Source organism: Dendrobates tinctorius, unplaced genomic scaffold (genome assembly GCF_039654945.1).
Source record: "Dendrobates tinctorius isolate UK_male_01 unplaced genomic scaffold, ASM3965494v1 ptg000049l, whole genome shotgun sequence".
NCBI lineage: Eukaryota > Metazoa > Chordata > Amphibia > Anura > Dendrobatidae > Dendrobates > Dendrobates tinctorius.
In genome coordinates, this window is record NW_027361717.1 from 17,550,419 (window position 1) to 17,573,304 (window position 22,886).

Below are 22,886 nucleotides of genomic sequence, written 5' to 3' on the forward strand. Positions count from 1 at the left end.
CACGCCTTCGGAGGAGAGGGTTCAGAACAGCTCTTCCTTCACTCCACTTGGCTAATGTCCGTTCCTTATCTAACAAAATGGAGGAACTGAACTTACTTTGTAACATGAGATCTGATATGGCCAATTCAGCTGCTCTTTGTTTTACTGAGACCTGGTTGAATGACACCATCCCTGATTGTAGTCTGGATCTACCTGGTTTTGTTATCTACAGAGCTGACCGTGATTGTGTAGCTTCAGGTAAACAAAGGGGGGGTGGGGTATGTCTCTACATCAACACTAGCTGGTGCTGTGATGTTAACATACTGGGAAAAGGTTGCTCTCCAGATCTAGAGTACCTTGCACTCAATTGTAGACCATTTTACTCTCCAAGAGAGTTTTCATCTATGGTTCTGGTTGCAGTATATATTCCCCCTCAAGCATCTGTTAAAGCTGCTATTGGTGAATTAGCTTGCAAAATATTAGAATGGGAGAAAGGATCTCCTGAAGCATTTGTGATCGTAATGGGGGACTTTAACAAAGGAAAACTCAACCTGGATCTCCCCAAATTTACTCAACATATAAACTGCTTCACGAGAGAGAACAATACGCTTGATCACTGCTATACTGTCTTAAAAGGGGCCTACAGCGCAGTGAGGAGAGCAGCAGTGGGCTTTTCAGATCATTGTCTAATTCATTTAATTCCAGCCTACAGGCAAAGGTTGAAAACATCCAAACCTACAGTTTATACAAAGAAGACATGGTCTGAGGAGGCAAAATTGCAACTGCAAGCATGCTTTGAATGCACGGACTGGGAGGTATTCCAGGAAACATGCTCGGGTCTGGATGAATGGGTTGATGCAGTGTCCTCATATATCCGTTTTTGTGAAGACACGTTTATTCCATCCAAATCTGTCCACTTTCGGGGAAACAACAAGCCGTGGTTTACAAATAAAGTCAGGTTGATCCGTAAGAGAAAAGAGGAGGCTTATAAAGCAGGCGATATTACTGAATTCAAGAAACTTAGGAACTCGCTATCTAAAGAGATCAAGTTAGCCAAACACGAGTATGCAAAGATTCTGGAGGAAAGGTTCTCATCAAAAGATACTAGATCTGCATGGAGAGGATTAAGAGAGGTCACCAATTATAAAAGCCACCCCACTATAGTGAACCCCAGCAGAAGTCTGGCAGCAGAGTTAAATGAATTCTACTGCAGATTTGAGGCAAGCTCTACACACAGTGGCTATTCATCTCTAAGCTCCTCAGTCTGTTCATATAAAGATCATTCATTGTGCAACACCCAAGTAGTGATCTCCGAGGCAGAGGTGATACGCATCCTGAAGGGACTTAAGGTCAAAAAGGCACCTGGCCCTGATGGTGTATCTCCAATGTGTCTGAAAGTATGTGCTACCCAGCTTGCCCCTATACTGACAAATATATACAATGTGTCACTGAAAGAGTGCGTTGTACCTCAGTGTTGGAAAAATTCCACAATTATCCCTGTCCCCAAGAAAGTGGGATCCTCTGAGTTGAACGACTATAGACCAGTAGCACTCACATCTGTAGCTATGAAAGTCTTCGAAAGAATTATGATGTCCCACCTGATAAAATTCACGCAGAAGCTATGGGACCCGCTTCAGTTTGCCTATAAGGAGAATCGTTCGGCAAACGACACTGTCAATCTGGCACTGAAGTACATTTTGGATCATACAGATGAACGGCACTCATATGTCCGGATTCTTTTCATGGACTTTAGCTCAGCGTTCAATACCATTGATCCGAATTTACTTCATAAGAAAATGGTAGCTCTTGGAGTCCCTCTCAACTTATGCTTGTGGATTTATAACTTCCTGACAGCCAGGATACAGAGTGTAAAAGTTGGACCATTCACTTCGGACACCTTGGTCACAAACATCGGGGCACCTCAGGGGTGTGTTTTGTCCCCGTTACTGTTTTCTCTCTATACGAATGATTGCATCTATTCAGCAGACTCAGTAAAAATCTTGAAATTTGCCGATGATATGACACTGATTGGTCTCATCAGGGGAAATGCTGAAGACTTGTATCTGAGTGAGGTGGAAAGAATATGTGACTGGTGTAAAGCCAATAATCTTGTACTCAACACTAAAAAAACTGCTGAGATGGTTGTGGATTTTAGGAAAGATCAACATGAGATACTTCCAATCTACATCCATGACGAAGTGGTTCTTAGGGTCACAGAGACCAAATTCCTTGGTGTTATCATCTCTCATGATCTTAAATGGGGGAAAAACGTGGATGCTGTTATAAGAAAAGCACAACAGAGGATGTTCTTCCTGCGTCAGCTGAAAAGATATGGTTTGTCTAAGAATCTGCTGATCTTATTCTTTAATGCTGTCATCAGATCTGTGATTTGTTCCTCTCTGATAGTCTGGTATGGGGGAGCCACTGCGCATGACAAACTCCGCTTACAAAGGACTTTCAGAACAGCAGAGAGAATTATAGGCTCCCCCCTGCCTAAAATCCAGGATCTTTATGATAAGAGTATTCGATCCCACGCATTGAAAATTTCATCCGATCTCTCTCACCCGGGACACTCCTCATTCCAACTACTCCCTTCAGGACGTCGCTTCAGAGTCCCCAAATGCAGCACCAACCGCCATATGAACAGCTTCTATCCACTCTCTGTTCAACAATTAAATCGTCATGTGTAGACTATATACTGTATCTGTCTTGTTAGATGTTACTTGTTGTATCTGTTGTTATATATTATGTTGCCTCTTTGCCACAAAGAATTCCTTGTATATATGTAATATGTACTTGGCGATAATAAATTTGATTGATTGATTGATTGAACTGCCAAAACAGGAGGGAGAGGGAGGGGGCAGACTTGGTTGCCTGTAGCCTCCACTTTGGCACCCATTAGGAGCATTCCTCTTCCAAAACCCAAAACGGGCGCTCCCAGGACCTGCAGTGCATGGTCCTTTTTTGACACAGTTGCAGATGACATTTGCTTTGTCAAATGCAAGCTGTGTAATCAGAAAGTCAAAAGAGGGAAAAGTGTCAGCAACCTCAATACCACAAATATGTGGAAACATGTGCGGACCAAGCACGTGGTGGGGTTACAAAGACACACTGAAGACGTAGGCCAACCTACAGCACCACCTATCACCTCTTCAGCTCGTGTTGTAGACTCTTCCTCCAGCTCACACACAGCTGGTTCGGTTTCCTCACAGGATCGCCATGGAAGAACCTCTGGCACTGTTGTACAGAGACCCAGTGTAATTCCACCCACAGCACCACGTTCCTTGTCATCCTCACACTCCCAGGCCACTCTACAGCCATCGGTAGCACAGGCATGGGAGAAAAGTCGGCCATACTCGGCAAACCGTCCCCGCGCACAGGCTCTGAATGCTGGCATTGCAAAACTACTGTCCCTCGAAATGCTCTCATTCAGGCTGGTGGAGAATGACAACTTCCGTAACTTCATGGCATTGGCAGTCCCACAATACAACGTGCCCAGCCGCTTTTATTTCAGCAGGCAAGCCATTCCTGCCCTGCAAAAGCATGTGGAGGGAAAAATTAAACATGCGCTACTAAACGCCATCAGTAGCAAGGTCCACCTGACCACCGATGCGTGGACCAGTAACCATGGACAGGGACGATACCTTTCCCTCACTGCCCATTGGGTAAATGTTGTGGAGCCGGGTACAGATCTTGAGAGTGGTGCTGTACGTGTTCTGCCAACTCCAAGGATTGAAGGAATTCAGTCTGTACACATTGACTCCTCCTCATACTCCAGTTCCTCTAAATCAGCACTGCAGGAGCCTTTACGGCCTACCTCCACATGGACCCGTGAATGCTTACCTGTTACGACCGATATGAGCACAGCCGTGGCCAAATATCAACAGTCATTACTGAAATTAATTTCTTTGGGGAATCGAAGCCACACAGCGCAGGTGCTCTGGAATGCCATCAAGCAGGAGAGCGACGTGTGGTTTGTGCCAGCGAATCTCCAGCCAGGCATGGTAGTGTGTGACAATGGCCGAAATCTGGTGGCAGCTCTGGGCCTAGGCAACCTCACTCACATCCCATGTCTGGCACATGTGCTCAACTTGGTCATGCAGAGTTTTTTGAGGGACTATCCAGATCTTGATGCACTGCTACACAAGGTCCGCATAGAGTGTGCTCACTTGAGGCGTTCCAGCATGGCAAGATCGCGCATTGCAGCTCTGCAGCGCCGATTCCGCCTTCTGGAACATCGCATCATATGTGACCTACCCACCAGGTGGAATTCAACGTTACATATGTTGGAGCGCTTGTGTGAGCAGCAGGCAGCAGTAATGGAGTACTGGCTGCATCAGGCGCAAACAAGTCGCACTGCGCTCCGTTCACACTTCACCACCACTGAGTGGGCCTCTATGAAGGACATCTGCCACGTTTTGCATGCCTCGATGATTCCACGCGGATGGTGAGTGCAGATGATGCACTAGTCAGCATGACTATCCCCCTTATCTGCCTGTTAAAAAAACACTGCAAACACTAAGGGAGGAGGTTTTGGAAGAGGTGGAGGATGAGGAGTCACAAATGCCATCTGCTTCTGGACAGTCTGCGCAGCGTGGTTCCTCACAAAGGCCAAGGCAGGGGACACTTTGTGAGGAGGATGAGGAGGAGTCAATGGAGAAGGTAGACATCTCTCCAGAGGAGGGAGGTACACAATGCTCTAGTAGTCAGTATGTAGAGCAAGGGTGGGGTGATGCAGAGCAGGCAGAGATGACGCCTCAAGCAGGGGACAGCGTTTCTTGGCCAGTTGGGAGTCTGCAGCACATGGTTGATTTCATGCTGCAGTGCCTGAGAAACGACCGCCGCATCGCCCACATTCTCAACACGGCTGATTATTGGGTGTACACCTTCCTAGATCCTCGCTACCGGGACAACTTACAAAGTCTCATAACACCGTTGAACCGGGAGCGAGCAGTGCTGCTAGTGCTTTACAAATCAGCTCTATGCGTCGAGGCAGTGGAGGAAGCTCTGCACAAAGAGGGAGCAGAAGCAGCGCCTCAGCACAAGGCAAGACCAGTATGGCCCAAATGTGGCAAAGTTTTGAGTCCCCGCCACAAATGTCTGCACCATCACAGACGGCTCCAGTCAGCAGGAGGCAACGTTTCTGTCAGATGTTGACAGACTACATGTCTTGCCCTCTCAGTGTACTCCCAGACGGCTCTTCCCCCTTCAAGTTTTGGGTCTCTATGCTGGATACATGGCCAGAGCTTAGCCAGTATGCATTGGAGGTGCTGGCTTGCCCTGCTGCTAGTGTATTATTGGAACGTGTCTTTAGTGCCGCAGGTGGTGTACTAACAGACCGTCGCATGCGACTATCCTCTGATAGCTTTAACTGGCTTACTTTTCTGAAAATGAACAAGGCCTGGATCTCGCCGGAATTTGCCAGTCCTCTTCCAGATTAATTAATTGGTTGCCAACAGTATCCAGGTCTCCTGTTGTGTTCATGTTTCTATCATCTGAACTGATTGACCCTGGGCTCCAACACCGCCAGTTGCTGCTCAGAAGTGCCATCTGCACAGAGAAAAACACTAGCTCCTGTGTTATTGGGGTTCAGTAACGCCAGCTGCTCCCCTGCTGTGTATCCGGCAATGTCTCCTGTTCCTCCACATTCACACTACATCAGATATTAAACTTGCTCCAACTAGGCCTAAGCCTACACCCTGATTGACCCTGGGCTCCAACACTGCCAGTTGCTGCTCAGAAGTGTTGTCTGCACAGAGAAAAACACTAGCTCCTGTGTTAGTGGGGTTCAGTAACGCCAGCTGCTCCCCTTCTGTGTGTCCGGCAATGTCTCCTGCTCCCTCCACATTCACACTACATCAGATATTAAACTTGCTCCAAAAAGGCCTAAGCCACCCTGATTGACCCTGGGCTCCAACATTGCCAGTTGCTGCTCAGAAGTGCCAGGGGCTGGCTGACCACACCAAATCACTGAATAGACCAACAAAATCAAGTGTGAACATAAGCAGAAAAACTTAGCTTTAGATGACTGGAACAGAGCTGAAAACCAAGAGCTGACAAGCCAGAAAGAATCACCAGCAATTGAATAGGGCGTCGGCTGTCTTAAATCCAATCTGAGACTCCTGAGATCCAATCGTCATCCTCATTCTCAGGTGGCAGATCTCCACCGATCAAATCAGCCTCTCTACCTCCTGTTACCACCAGAGGGAGTCTGGAAGGAGAACTCACAACTGGTGAACCAGAGAATGAACTCACAACAATTGACCCTGGTCTCCAACACTGCCAGTTGCTGCTCTGAAGTGCCATCTGCACAGTCAACATATGCTCCAGAGTTATTGGGGTTCAGTAATGTCAGCTGATCCCCAGCTGTCTGTCCGGCAATTTATCCTGCTCTGTCCACACTCACACAACTACAGATTTTAAACTAGCTTCAATTAGGCCTCTGTCTCCACTCTGTTTGTAGTATTTACCCTGGGTTCCAGCACCACCAGCAGGTTCCCGGCAGTGTCTTTGGCATGGGTACTCCCTCCTGCCCAGCTTGGTTCCAGCACGCCAGCTGTTTCCGGGTAGTGTCAACGTCACTTTGCCTCCAAAACCTTGTCCTGTCGTGTTGCGGTCGGGTTAGCCGACTCTATGGTGCCTGCAGTTTAGGTGCTTCCTATGTGGGCTGCGGGATCTGGCAATAAAGGCTGGTTCCGTAGAGCCAATAGGACAAGCACCCCCTGTAGGACTGTGGGTTTCGGTAGCTGCAGCCGGCTCGCGGCCTTGCAACTTTGTTTTTCATGGGTACCTTCTGCTACCCATCCGGGTTCCAGTACCGTCAGCTGGTTCTCGGCAGTGCCTTTGGCTAAGGTGCCTCCTTCTCGGAATCCAAGTTCCAGCAATGTCTGCTGATCCTTGGTAATGCTTTATAGCACAGGTACCTCCTGCTTAATAACCGGGTTCCAGTACGATCAGCTGGTTCTCGGTAGTGCCATTGGCTCTTGTTCCTTCTGCTGCCCCTCCGGGTTCCAGCACCGTCAGCTGGTCCTCTGTAGTTCCATTGGCTCTTGTAGCTTCTGCTACCCATCCGGGTTCCAGCACCATCAGCTGGTTCTCGGTAGTGTCTTTGGCACGGGTACTCCCTCCTGCCCAGCCTGGTTCCAGCACGCCAGCTGTTTCTGGGTAGTGTCAACATCACTTTGCCACCAATACGTTGTCCTGTTGTGTCGCGGTCGAGTTAGCCGACTCTATGGTGCCTGCAGTTCAGGTGCTTCCTATGTGGGCTGCAGGTATTGTGTTAATTTTTTCTTTGTACGCCTCATTCCATTTTTTTGTAAACAGTAGAATGATGTGCTTTACCAAAAAGCTCTAGGTTGGTCTATTCTCTCTACAAGATGCTTTCCCAGAATGATTTTGGCTTACTCACATACATTTTGTTCCAAAGAAAAGAAGATAGCACTCACCGGTCTTTTGAAGAAATTCCGCTCCTTATTAGCAATAAAAAAGCATGTTGGCCAGGGGAGTGAGGACGGGAGTGGGTAGAAACTTGAAGACGGCCATTTCACGCCCGACTAGCGCTTCCACGGGTACCCGTGGTACCTGCTAATAAAGAGCGGAATTTCTTCAAAAGACCGGTGAGTGCTATCTGCTTTTCTTTGGAAAATTTATATCCTCTGTTTGCTTGGACAAGCACCCGAGGTCATGAGGCGAAGTCTGCAGCATGGTATGATACCGGCAGCATAGGATTTCAGCAGTACTGGCAGTGCCATCCATCTTTTCCCTTGCAGCACAGTGGATTCACGTACATTTTGTCAAACTGCAGTCAAGTTTTTTTTATGTCTCTGTTTAAGCAGGCGGGTCCTCCTGGGTCTCCTGCCATAGGATTTAATTTAATTCAAATGTGATCAGATAGTCTGCAGTTACACTGATGCATTATGAGCCTGCAGGGCATCTTGAATTTCTTTGGAACTTGATTGGGACTGTTTATTCACCATTCATACTATCCTGCATTGCTACCTTTCATCAACTTTTCTCTGCCATCCATGTCCAGGGAGATTAGTTTCAGGGCCATGGGTTGTAAACATCTTGATTATGTTGCAAACCATCGACAAAGGAACATCAAGATCTCTGGAGATGGACTTCCAACCTTGAGATTGTTGATATTTTTCAACAATTTTGTTTCTCAAGTCCTCAGACAGCTCTCTTCTCCTCTTTCTATTCTCCATGATTAGTGTTTTACACATAGACACACAATGCAAAGTTTGAGCCTGCTTCTACTTTTTTTTATCTGGTATCAGGTGTGATTTTCATATTGCCCACATGTTACTTTCCACAGGTGAGTTTAAACGAGCATCTCATGTTTACCCACAATTTTGCCTTTTTTTCTCTGATTTTTTGCCTTTTTTTGTTGGGAGCCTCCACAGTCAGCAAGTTATCTCCTATGCTTTGAATAGACAATACCTTGCTATCTTATTATAGACCCTTTAAAGGGAACCTTTCAGCAGGATTGTGCTCAGTAACCTACACACAGTGTCAGGTCGGCACTGTTATACTGATTAAAATGGTACCTTGGTTGATGAAATCTGTCTTGTGGTTGTTTTTTAATCTTTATTTTTAGGTTTGAGTTAATGATCTGCCCGTGCCCCGGGGAGCCGCCTGTGGGGGGGGTCTTTATGTGGTGCTCTGATTAGATATTGATAATACAGACTGCTGTCAGGTCACTGATCCCTCACTGACCTGTCCCCTAGTTTGCATAATGAATACCTGTACATACTGGGGAAAAAAAAACCACTTCTGCAGGCAGGTGCCAGCCGTGGCCCCTGTGCTGCAGCATAAGCGCACGTTTAGTGTCCTAGTAATCACTGTTCTTCATGTTATTGATCAAGTAAAAAAAAAAATCATTTTGAAAATGGAGCCTACCGCGCCTGCGCAGAAGCAGCTATAGGTATATCCCAACCAATAAGAAATGAACAGCACCAGAGGGAATTTCTCCACTAATTGTTCAAGGATGGTCTACTATTTTAACTGAATAACTTTACAGTATGTTCAACGAGTCCGCGACACTAGAAATACTCTGCAGATAAGGCACTAGAAGTATTAATGGCGTATACTCATATGTTTTGTATAGTACATTAATATAGCATTCTACATGTTACATATCTTGGTTTAGGGGGCTTACCTAAAGTCCAATTTGTATACAGCATAGCCTGGAAAATTCATATTCATAAGCTATACTCTCGGACTTCTTATTCCCCTGGGGGGGTTATACTCTTGGCTGAACTTTCCCAGTTATTTATCCACACTAATTGCTGGTTCTTCTAATAACTGAAGAGTTAAACACTTTCATCTTCCCTTGCTTTAGACTAAATACTCCCAACAAATTTAACTTTCAAAGTAAAAAGGATAAAATATATAGATATTAATGTAGCAAGGTCATAGGCGAGATAAAAAATAATGAGTTTTTCCATCTTTAGAATTCTACACCGCTTTCTCACTGTCTATATAATTCCCTTTCATCTCAAGCGAGTGGGAAAAAGCCCTAATCTTTCCAATCCCTGGAGTATTGTAGGGTAGAAAGTTTGTGAAGAAAGCAGTGAGCTCGCGAGCTGACTTTAGAACAAAGAGGACTTATTAAAGGTATAGAGTAAATTTTAACTTGAGTTTACTTTAAGCTAATATCGTTGAGGAATATTTGGGGCGGCACTTGTCACCTCCACTGCATGCTGACATGTGCCATGCCTACACTGTGAGATTATATTAAAGGAGGAGGAAAAGGAGGTGACTGCAGACAATCTTGTATCAGAGTCAGAGAGTAAAAAGAAACTACCTCCTCTCCCAAAGGGTGGGTATAATTAAAGTCCAGATTTAAAGAGAACCTTTCGGCACAATTATATAAGGTAAAGTAAAGACATGGCTACAATGGGGCTGTAATACTGATTACAGTGATACCTTTGGTGAAGAAATCTGCTTTGTTGTTGTTTTTTAACAATCATTTGAAGTTTTCTGGTCATCATGAGATTTTAGCGCGCAGGGGTCGGACTGTACACGGGGTCTTTTCGGAATATATGATTCCCCATCCCCTCCGCTGCCTGTTTATGAGTGACCTGCCTTTTCAGTTTGAAATCTCATCAATAAAGGAAAAACACACCATATGCACAATCTCTGAAGGTGCTCAAGAGGGGCCCCACACCATACATCTATATATATAAAAGCCTTATCATGTCTGTCTGTAACCGAAATCCCGCTGCGCTGATTGGTCGTGGCCGCCAGGCGCTAGCCGCTGATCTCCCGATGGTTGCAGTGGGTCATCTCCGGGTGCACGGGCGTCAGCGGCAACGCAGCCGGAGATGCCCGGCGCTAGCCGGTACCCAGGGTCCGGAGGAGAAGAGACTCCTTCGGACCCTCGGTACCATAAACGTGTAAAAAATAGAATTGATATAAAAAATAGTGATCTACTCACCTTCCAACGGCCCCCGGAAACTGTCCCTCCTCTCCACACTGCCGGCATCTTCCGTTCCCAGTACTGCTTTGCACGAAACACCGCTGATGACATCGCGCTGTCGCGAGAGGACGTAGTCAGAGGTATTTCGCGCAAAGCAGTACTGGGAATGGAAGATGCCGGCAGCGTGGAGAGGAGGGACAGTTTCCGGGGGCCTTCGGATGGTAAGTATATCACATTTTTTATTTTAATCTGCCGCTGACCATATTCTAGAGTACCCTATGCTTTAAAATCAGGCCAGCAGCTAGTGTATAATAAAGAAACTTGGCACTCGACTTCTAGAATATTTTTTTGGATTTTTTAATGCAGCCAGAAAATATAGATGTTTCGACCTCACTGGCCTTCATCAGTAACAAACTGCAGTATAGTGGTTAATCGAGTTCAGTGCAATAAAAAGAGTAACACCATAGTCACTTTAAATGTGACTGGTCATGCACTAGGCGCTGGGCATGGAGCCTGTATCAGATAATACCTGGGTGGGTGGGGGTGCCAGCGTGCAATCATCAGCGACGCAGTATCCACTGCTGGTCAGGAGAAATCTGGTCTGGTCTGGGCGGAGAAATCACAGAAATGAGTCAGGCAGAGGGGCTGAGGAATCACAGACCAGAGACAGGCACTACACAATGGCTATTGAATCAAATACGTAGTCTGTATTATTTCCAAAAGACCAGTTCTATCCTAAAATAGAAGATTCCTTCTATTACTGCACCAATCACTAAAAAGGTTTATGATAATGGGTTTTCTAAACTTTAAAACCCCATAAGCAGTTTAATTCCCTTCTTTGTCCCTTGTGATAAGGGTGAAGAGGTAAACATGGAAACATTTTCTGAAGGGAAGAAAAGTTGATGATAAGTAAACATCATCATTTATTGCTCACCTACTGTATGATTTCCAGGCGACCAGCAATGTCGATGCCAAGGTAGTGTACACTACACTACTCACTGTATACTCAGCTGGCGCATCACATTCAAATACAAGAGAAACAAAGACGAAGCATCCCTTCCAATTGCTCATTCCTGCTATTAAGCAAACATTACAATTTTATGAGTGTGAAACTGTTTCTTCCATGCTGGTTCTTTTATTATGCAACTAGGGAAATTAAAGGATCATCCTGATTTACTTTTATTATTGTGTTAGATACTGTATGTACGGTATATACCAATTTCATTTTTTTCTTGATGAACTATTTGTAGAAGCCTTATAGTACATTGGCACCACATCGAAAATACAGTTTTATCTCGTGTAAAAAAATAAGATCTTCAAATTCGTATTCAGAAACACACATTCAAATATTTGCCAATCCTGATGGATGTTTAGATGTTTGACTTTTTAAGCACATTAACAATCAGCGGGGGACTCTTGATCAGCATCAGTTGCACTAAGACTGCGAGAATGGACAAATTATACACAGTATGACTTAATCTAAAAGTTACAGTCCTACATAGGAAGCAAGGAAGCTAACACTAGGAATCCAAAATACACAGTTGACAGTGGATAAGTGGCCACTGTTTGGCTACAATAATCACGTAACATTGTTTCTTGTCAGGAAACTGACAAGGGACACACCTGACAGCAGAGGAGACATGCAGGGCTATGAGTAAGTATATATGTGTACGTGAACAGTGAGTAAAATAAGTATTTACACTGATTTTGCAAGTTTTTCCACCTACAAATAATGATGATGTCTGTATTTGATCACCACCAACCAGCAAAATTTCTGGCTGTCACAGACCTGTCAGTTTTAAAACTCAAACTCTGCACTTAATACCTGTATTAATTTCACCTGTTTGAATTCATTGCCAGTGTAAAAGACACCTGTCCACACACTCAATCAATTACACTCCACCATGGCCTAAACCAAAGAGCTGTCTAAGGACACCAGGGTCAAAATTGTAGACCTGCACAAGGCTGGGATGGGCTATGGGTCAATAGGTTAACAGCTTGGATAGAAGGCAACAACTGTTGGCGCAATTAGTAGAAAATGAAAGAGAAACAAAATGACTGTAAATCTTCCTCAGTCTGGGGCTTCATGCAAGATCTCACTTCATGGGGTAAGGATGATTCTGAAAAAGGTCAGGAATCTGCCCAGAACTAAACGGTCAATGACCTGAAGAGTGCTGACATCACAGTGTCAAACATTTCCATTAGGTATACACTATGCCATTGTGGATTAAAATCCTGGAGGGCACGCAAGGTCCCCCTGCTAACACCAGCACATGTCCAGGCTTGTTTGAAGTTTGCCAATGACCATCTGGATGATCCAGAGGAGGCATGAGACAAGGTCATGTGGTTAGATGAGACAAAAATAGAGCTTTTTAATATCAACGCCACTCGCCGTGTTAGGAGGAAGAAGAAGGATGAGTGCAGCCCCAAGAACAACGTCCAAACCATGAAGCATGGTGCTGGTGTTGCTTCCCTGAGGGTCCAGTTGCCAAAGAGGTTCTGCACCTCATCCAGAGGTGTGGCATCCCTCTCTCAGGTAAGGAGGGAGCACCACCCAGGACACTAACACCTGTACCCAACACACACTATAGCAGCAGGGCACCCTGGATGTATCCTACGAGAGCATTTTCTCAACCCTGGCTGGGTAGTAAAGGGTGTTGGGAGGTGGGTGGAGTTGGTAGGTAAAAGGGGAGGAGCTTAGAAGGTGAGAGTGAGTGTGCAGTGACAGTTGGTGGGAGGAGTTAGTGCTGAGGTAAGAAGATTGTTCTGGAAAGAGTCAGTCAGTCAGTTAGAGGAGAGGGAGAGAAGGAGTGAGGGCTGACAGAGTCTGAGGAGAGTTGGTAAGGAGACGGAGAAAGAGAAGGACTGCAGTAGGAAGAGCTAGAGAGAGAGTTGTGAGGGGAGCCTGATGGAAGCTCCTGGGAAGACAGAATGGGTCCTTGGGGCACGGGAAGTGCGGAAACCACCCCTGGGGTCCGTATCCAAATGTGGAGGGACCAGGTCGCGGTGGGGGAGCCGGCCTCTAAGACTAGTGGAGGACTACAAGATTCAGATAGCAAGCCAGAAGCTGAGGTAACTGTATGTACCTCAGCCGCAACCACATCCATTCACTGAAAAGGCAGCCATATAGGATCCCGGGGCCTGACCAACATCGCCCGATAAGGTCCAAGGCTGCTGGCTTGGGGACACCGCTTGTGAAGGTGCTGGGCAGAAGAAGCGTAAACCAGTACAGTGAGATGGCCAGGAGAGAAATACACAGAAGGGAGTCCTGGAAAGTTATATCCCAATCTACCTGGTAGCTTGATGGACACCTCACCTGGAAGATATAGCACCAAGCGGGCACCTGTGTACACAAGAACTGTGAGTAAAACTCTGGAAACTGCACCCAGCTGTGTTATCTGTGTCATTTTACGTATCACCTGCCCTGCACCCCACTCATCACAACAGCCACCATCTTTCCAATTATCATCCTAACTGCACTGGGCCAAAGCTCTGCATGTGGAGAGCTGTAACAACTCTGCTGCATCTCCATCAGTCTTAGAAGATCTGCTTTGTAGCGCTGGTTGCCTCTGACCAGAAACCACAGGACTAAATCCCCTACACACTACCCCATCAACATCATCATAATTTATTAATTTAACAGGGCGCAAAAGGCTATGGACCGGGCCTCTGCTGCCGTGACGTTCCCCTTTAAAAGCCTAAGGCCCTATGGGGTGCTCCAACGGAAACATCACACTTTGGGGTGCTTTTCTGCAAAGGGACAGGACGACCGCACTTTATTAATTAAAGAAAGGATGGATGGGGTCATGTATCTCGAGACTTTAGCCAATAACCTCCTTCCCTTATTAAGAGTATTAAATGACAATGGTTCTGAAAACAGCCAGGGAAACTCAATGTTGCCCAGTGAAAGCCCTGAAATCTGAAACATCTGGATCTGGATCTGTATGAAGGAGTGGGCCAAAATCCCTCCTGATTGTGGGCAAACTTGGTCAAGAACTACAGGAAACGTCTGACCTCTGTAGTTGCAAATAAAGGTTTCTGTACCAAATATTAAGTTCTGTTTTTCTTTTGTATCAAATACTTATTTCATACAATAGAATGCAAGTTAATTATTCAAAATCATGCAATGTAATTTTCTGGGGGGGTTTTTTAGATTCTGTCTCTCACAGTTGAAATGTACCCATGTTAAAAATTGCAGACCTCTTCATTCTTTGTAGGTGGAAAACTTGCAAAATCGGCAATCAATCAAATACTTATTTTCCCCATTGTTTATCTATATAGATATTATAGTGTATATAAGAAGCTGCTTTGTTATTTAAAAGACACAAAGGTGACAGAGGCTTCCATGTGCCTCTCCCTCTCTTGACCATGTTGGCATTGAATATGTGATGTTCCATCGAGCTTTATGTACATTATTATATTTGCTAGATGTTTTTATACTGTGAAGTACTTTACATTTACTTGGCATATGATTAGTGAAATTAGGATATAGAAGATATTATAGAAGGGTAGCAGCAAAATAGGACAATATTGGGAATAGACTAGTGGGGCACCATAGAGGTAGGAAATAGAAGTGCCAGGATAATTTTAGTCAAATAAGGGGTTTCCAGGTTGGGAGGAGTTAGAGATGGTTGTAGTGCAGTGTAGTTAGTTATAGAGATGAAACTTCCTGTTTAGTGATGACTAGTGATGTAGCAGTGAGAGACGGCAGATGGATAGCCCTGGGGGTGAAGATTGCTGAGTCAATGAGGGACCCCAGGCTAAGCAGCGTGCAGGTGGTCACCATCTGCTTGCTTTCCCCAGTCCCGCATACTTGGTGCCTTGGGGTGATCCTCGACTCTGTCCTCTTTCATGCCTCGTATCTAAGCCCTTGCCTCCTACTGTCGACTCCAATTCAAAAATATTTCCCGGATCCGTACATTCCTTGCCCAAGAAACTGAAAAAATACTCGTGCATGCCCTCATGTCCTGCCTTGACTATCGCAACCTCCTACTCTCTGGCCACCACTCTAGCACTCTTGCACCACTCCAATCTATCCTAATCTCTGCTATCCAACTAATGCACTTGTCTTCCCATTATTCCCCAGCCTCTCCTCTCTGCCATGCCCTTCACTGGCTTCCTATTGTCCAGAAGCTCCAGTTCAAAACCTTAACTGTGAAATACAAATCCATCCACAACCTGTCTCCTCCATTCATCTGTGACATGGTCTCATGGTACTTACCTACATGTAACCTTCGATCCTCTCAAGATCTCATTCTCTCGTCCTCTCTTATCTCTTCTTCCCACAACCACGTACAAGACTTCTCCAGTGCTTCGCCCATACTCTAGAACTCTTTACACCAACACATCAGACTTTCGTCTACCACAGAAACCTTCAAAAGAAAACTATTCTGACAAGCCTACAACCTACAGTTATCCTCAGTCTACTGAACCGCCGCATGACCAGCTCTAACCCCTCCTAGTGTATCCTTACCCTTCCTTGTAGACTGTGAGCTCTCGCGGGCAGTGTCCTCTCTCCTTCTGTACTTGTGTGTGCCTTGTATTGTTTATGTTTGTTGTACTAGTCTATATATGCACCTTTTTCACATGTAAAGCACCATGAAAGTGATGGAATAAATGGTGCCATGAAAATGAACAATAATAATAATAATCTGCTGACGTAACCATTCCAAAGGGGATCTGAGGCTAATGGCCAGGACTAGGCAGAGCTGAGCATGCCTTTTACCTTTTTCCAATGGAAACCAGACAAGGGGAATGGGAGGAAGATGGTGGACCTAGGGGCATGGACGTCACAGCAGAGGAAGGAGTGTCTACGGGACAGAGGCTGTCGGAAGAGACAGGGATAGCTCAAGGGATACAAGTGTCTTCAGGATGGACATTGTCAGAGAAGGCAGGGAGAGTTCAAGGAACGCCAATGTATGTGAACTGTGCTAGGTCTGTATCAAGAACCCTGTTTTCAAGTAAGGTTGAGCTGTTGAGTACGGACATGGAGTCTGGAGTTGTTTGTGTGAACCGTGAATCTGAAGCTGGGATTACAGAATCTAAAAGAGCCCTGGAATCTAATATGAGTGTTCTACTTGGTACATATCGCACACAACAGATGGGACTTTGTGTTTCCTTTGTGGGGTGCCAAGGTGTGGCAACACAACAGCTCCTCGCCACGACTACCACCCTGGCCTCCTCACACAAGTGTAAAGGGTTAGATACAGATATAAATTGCAATGAACAAAATAAAAAGACAGACGGGGACAGAGGGAAGAGCATCCTGCCCATGCTGGCTTACAGTCTACAGGGTAATGGGGAAGGAGACAGTAGGTTGGGGGGATTGCAGTAGTAGTGAACTGAACTGATATTTGTGTCATTGCCAGCTGTAAGATTTTTTGGTGAGATGAGTTTTCAAGTTCCATCTGAAGGTTCCGAATGTGGGAAACCATCAGACATGCTGAAGCAAGGAATTCCAAAGGATGGGGGATGCTGAAGAGAAGTCTTGGAGACGATAGGATGAGGAACATGAGGGAGTAGAGGAGAGAAGAACGTCTTTTGAGGATTGTAGATTACATAGGTTGGGAAGGTTACTGTAATTTTTAGAAGCCTGGAAGTTCTAGGGAGGAGAAATAATAGAGGGTAACCACTAGTAAAGACGCTAAGTGCATGCGTAAATCAGGACATGGTAAAAAAAAATGGGTATGTGCTAAACAACAAAAAATAATTCAAGCAATGAATACTATCAGTCACTATAAAGAATTTACTTTTCATTTAATGTTCCCATAAAAATCCTATATTGAGGGAAAGTTCACACTAAGGATTTTTTCAGCATTTGTTTCTGCAGCAAAAAATGATCTCTTGGCAGGAAAGAAGCTGCAGATAAAAGCATGTTTTCCTTATGCTTTTGTGGCATTTTTTATGCTGTTTTTTTGTGCGTTTTTTTGCAGCAATTTTGGCATTCTAGATTTGTCTCTTGTGAATGCTGATAAAGTTTAGTGTTGAAAAAAAAGTCCTATAGAATCAGGTTTGGGCACAAAAACCACAGCAAGATCTGATACCGGCATTTTAGATGCCTTTTTTTTCAGTGTTTGTTCACCACCCTTTCAAGCCAATGAGTGAAAAACGCTGAAAAAAGTGCTGAAAGAAGTAACATGCTCTAATCCAAAAAACGTGCAAAGCACAAAATACTGATAGCAAAAAAAAACAAGGTGTGTGGCATGAAATATCTGAAAACTCATAGGCTTTGCTGGTACCATAAAACGCAGCTGAAAATTAGAATAAAAAACGCAGCAAAAATGTGGCAAAAACTCCTAGCGTAAACTCCACCTTATGATATGGACATAACAGTTCATGTATAAATTATGCAGTTATTTAATCAAGTCCTATCATGCATGTCGGTATTTAAAAGTATTCAGGGGCGTCCAACAGCATACCAGTCCAAAACACAAGGTTCAATCCAAAGGTAAGGTAGGGTAACGATGCCCCTGAATACTCTTAGATGCCAACATGCATTATAGGGCTTGATTAGATAACAGCATGATTTATACATGAACTGTTATGTCCATATTATCAATCTAGGATTTTTATGGGAGCATAATATCAATAGTAAATCATTTATAGTGACTGATAGTATTTAATGCTTGAATTATATATTGTTGTTTAGCACATAGCCATTTTTTACCATATCTGGGTATATCCACCTAGTGTCCTTAAAAGTGGTTTTCTCACTTTTTTATATATGTCATCATTACTGTTTTTACATATTCATTAATAAAAATGTAAAACTTTGGCCGTGTGTAAAGCCTTTCTTTTTTTTGGAAATTGTTTTGTTGTTTGGTTTATGGCCTTACATGTAGAGGATAGTCTATTTCATAATAAATATAATCCATAAAAACAAAGGACTTTTGACAAAGTATCAATAATGCAACCTAGAGTTGGTGTCACGCTATCACTTATCAAAAATTTGGAAGATTATATAATGATGGATCAACAATATTGACAACGAAGATTAAATACAAATAAAGTCATGATGGATAGGTCAAGTGAGTACTCGGTTTATCTGAAGGAGCAAAGAAAGTCCATTGATTTCTCCAACAGTCCTCTAAAAGCAGAAGCAAAAGGAGCAACAGCTAGTTGGCATGAAAGTATAGTTTCAGCTGAAGAGCCAAAACCCCATTTGCCATGCCAAAGTTCCACTTAGTATATTCTTTCTGGAACTAAATTCTGAGATTTGGGTGACATTATCCTTTATCTTGGCATGCAATACTGGCAGAACAGGGTGGCAGCGGGAACGATTCAGCACACACACAGGTTGATGTAGGCTACATCATTCTATCAAAAACACGAGGGCCAATCGAATAAATAAGTGACTGCATTTTGGATCTATGGAGAAAATTGAACTGTCAAAAATTATTAATATTTTCACTTCTTGCTAAAAGCGTGAGTGTTTCTCCCCGCTTCCCACTGTGGCATACATCATGTGTGAAACGCATTTGGAAGAGTTGAGAGCCTGTGAGGAGCATGTTGGCATTTGCATGCACATTGGCATGGAGGAGATCCATTCTTTATGTAAGTCATGTTTTCTTGTCAAGTCACATTCTTAGGAGGATTATTTCGGGATGGAGAAAAGCTGCTGATATGAGCTTTCAGTGTTTACTGGGCGCTGTGCCTCACATATTGATAAGGCAGGGAGTTAAATGGGGCAATTAGATTCAATTAGAAGAAAAAAGCAGAAAATGAAAGACGGATTTGCTAAAGGAGATGTAGATGTATGTATAAGGGTGTATGTTAAAATGAAACGAGAGTATGTGCATATATACAGTATGTACAGTACATAGTGACCACTTTATTGATATACCTGCACTTGATGAAATACAAATATCTACTGAGCCAGTTTTGCTTCAAGGATTAATAGTGAATAATGAATATTGACTTGAAAACTGTATTGTCACATCAAATGATTGTCAATGTGGTAACATTACAAAATGGAACAGAACATGACCGTGATACGACAGAAATAAAGATTTAACCCTGTTGGCTTTTGGTGGCAAACTGTACATAATAATAATATAATAATAAATTTTATTTCTATAGCGCCGACATATTCCACATCACTTTACATTTCAGAGGGGACTTGTACAGACAATATACATTACAGCATAACAATAATCACATAGATCATAACAGATACCAAGAGGAATGAGGGCCCTGCTCGCAAGCTTACAATCTATGAGGGAAAAAGGGGAGACAAGAAAGGTGGGTGGTAACAATTGCACTGATTGTTTGGACCAGCCATAATGTTAAGTGTGTAATAGTACGGACACAGAGGGCTAATAGATGCATAAAGCATGTGGGAACATGATACGGGGAACCTGATTATGGTAAAACTTTTGACTGTGCCACACAGGGATAGTTAGGTTATTGTGTTGAGGTGGTAGGCCAGTCTGAATAAATGAGTTTTCAGGGCACGCTTAAAATTGTAGGGATTGGGGACTACTCGTATTGACCTGGGAAGTGCATTCCAAAGAATTGGCACAGCACGTGTTTTGTCTTGAACACGGGAGTGGGAGGTTCTGATTATCGAGGATGCTAACCTCAGGTCATCAGCAGGGCGCGGGTAGGGTGGTAGACTGAAACAAGGGAAAAGATGTAGGGTGGTGCTGAGCCATGGAATGCTTTGTGGGTGAGGGCAATAAGTTTGTACTGGATTCTGGAGTGGATGGGTAGCCAGTGTAAGGACTGGCACAAGGTAGAGGCACCGGTGTAACGATTGGCGAGGAATATGATCCTGGCTGCAGCATTCAAGACAGATTGGAGGGGGGAAAGTTTGGTAAGAGGGAGACCGATTAGAAGAGAGTTACAATAGTCCAGACGAGAATGAATAAGAGAAACAGTAAGAGTTTTTGCAGAGTCAAAGGTAGGAAAAGGTCGAATTCTAGAAATGTTTTTGAGATGCAGATAACAAGAGCGAGCCAGTGATTGGATGTGGGAGGTGAATGAAAGCTCGGAGTCAAGTGTGACCCCAAGACAGCGGGCATGTTGCTGGGGAGTATTAGTGGAACTACACACGGAAATGGCAATGTTGGGTATGGATGCATTAGTAGAGGGAGGAAACACAAGGAGTTCAGTCTTTGACAGGTTCAGTTTCAGATATAGTGAGGACATGATGTTAGACACAGCGTTTAGACAATCGCCGGTGTTTTCTAGAAAGGCTGTACATGATTTTGCCTGCATACATGTCAATTTAAAGGCCAATTCACACATCTGAGCTTAGATCAACTGAATGGCGGATCTGCTGACCTGAGCGAGCTGGGCCAGATACTGTGATAGAGTCTACAGGTCATAAACTAATTACATGGTGTTCTGCTGCTGAGACACACAGACATGAGATGTGATGACAAAGTTCCCCTGAAGTACCACCACAATTGCATTTTTATTTTACATAGTGTTCATTTAAATTTGATATCTTACATGGACTTGATGGGTCTTCTGATGTGTGAGCAGCTCTTTGTGGATGCACTTCACTCAGTCTCATAGATGAGGGTCCTTTATGGAGTACATGAAAACATGGTGCCATGGCACTGTTTTCAAGATATCCTAGGACTAGGGTCTCCTTTCCTATCCCTAAAGCTAGGGGCACCCTAGCTAACACTGCTAATGGTGAAGAACCCGGGGCCATGTGCCTTGCTGAGCTCTTAAATTAGCCCTTATCTGTCCTCTCACCCTCCAAGGAAAGTGGGGAGTTGTAGTATTTAAGGGTAACGTTACACCTAGCGACTCACCAGCGATCCCGACCAGCGATATGACGCGGTCAGGATCGCTGGTGAATCGCTGGGTGGTCGCTAGTGAGCTGCCACTCAGGCAGATCTCACCAGCGACATCGCTGGGGACGGGGATCGCTACTTACCTGTCAGACGCGGCGATCCTGCGTCCTCCCGCCCGGCTCCACGCGTCGCTCGTTGTCACAGCAGGAAGCGCCGCAGGAAGCTGACGACGAGAAATGGTCCAGCAGCTTCTCGCGCGATCAGCGATAATCAGCGGGGGAGCCGGTCGGAGGTAAGTATCACATGCAGCGATATCGCTAGTAATATCGCTGCAACGTCACAAAATCGGTGACTTTACAGCGATATTGCTAGCATTATCGCAGTGTATAACGGGGGCTTTAGAATACACAAACAAGAGTAATAAGTGAAGATGTACAGGGTTAAATGAAAATACTAATTATACAATTATGCACTCATAAAAAATAGAGTGGAACACCAGGAAGTAAAAGAAGGAAAAAAAAAAGGAGATGATGAGGATATGCACATAGACAAATCACTAAGCAACAGTATTCTGAACAACACTCCAAACGCCTTCTCAAACAGCCAACACCTCCAACCCCAGATTCAGGCAATATGAAACTAAGGGTCCCGTTTCACTTAGAGACGCACCAGCGATCCCGACGACGATACGACCTGGTAAGGATCGCTACTGCCTCGCTAAATGGTTGCTAGTAAGCTGCCAAAGAGGCAGATCTCTTCAGCGGCGCAGCAATGATCTGGCGATCCATATAACGACCTTGGCGGTCGTTGGTACCTTGTCACACAGCAGCTTTTCTGACGATTCCCACCTGTGTCCCTGAGTTCTGTGTCACCAATGAGGTCGCTCGTCGGTGTCAAACACAGTGATGCATGCTGAGCAAGGGGCGTCAACGATGAAATAATAGCCCAGGACACTCGAGCACGATCAGCGATATCCAGCGGGGGGGGGGGGGGCGGTCGCTGCTGCGTGTCACACAAAACGAGATCCCTGTTGCGTCACAAAATCGGTGACGCTTCAGCGATCACGCTATGTGAGACGGGGGCTTAATACTGGCAATTTCTTATTGCCAAAGGCAAGTATATATAGCAGAGGGGAGTGGCCTACACTGAAAAGCTGAGGCCATCAAAACAGGAAAGCTCCATGAGTTCTCAACTTAACAGATTACCGTAAGCCCTGCACTGTTTAATATGATTATAACGGAGTAGTGGGACCATTGTGCCATGGTACAAGTAGGGCCTGGAGGGGTGTGACTAGGTCCAGCTGACATACAGACTGGCATAGCACAGCAAGTGTAGGCGGGTCTGGCTGATATGCAGACTAGCACAGTAAATGAACATTGGTCCAGCTGATTTACAGACTGGCATGGCAGGTGCAGGCAGATCTGGCTGATATTCACACTGGCAAGGCAGATGTATGCAGGTTCCAGCTGAAACACAGACTGACTAGGCAGGTATAGTTTTTAATTATCATCAATAAAAATACACAGCATAATACACTACTCCACTATACTTCAACAATTTGAGACAACTTCCTTTGCAGCACAGCAAGGTAATGAAGAGACTTATGCCAGAAAAATTGACAGATCCACTGGTCTCAGTTTCCAATTTTTACTAATAAAGGGAGTTTTAGACAGTCTCTTGATTAAGAACCTGTTTACACATGTAATTGAAGAAACCATTTTGACAGGATGTGCCAA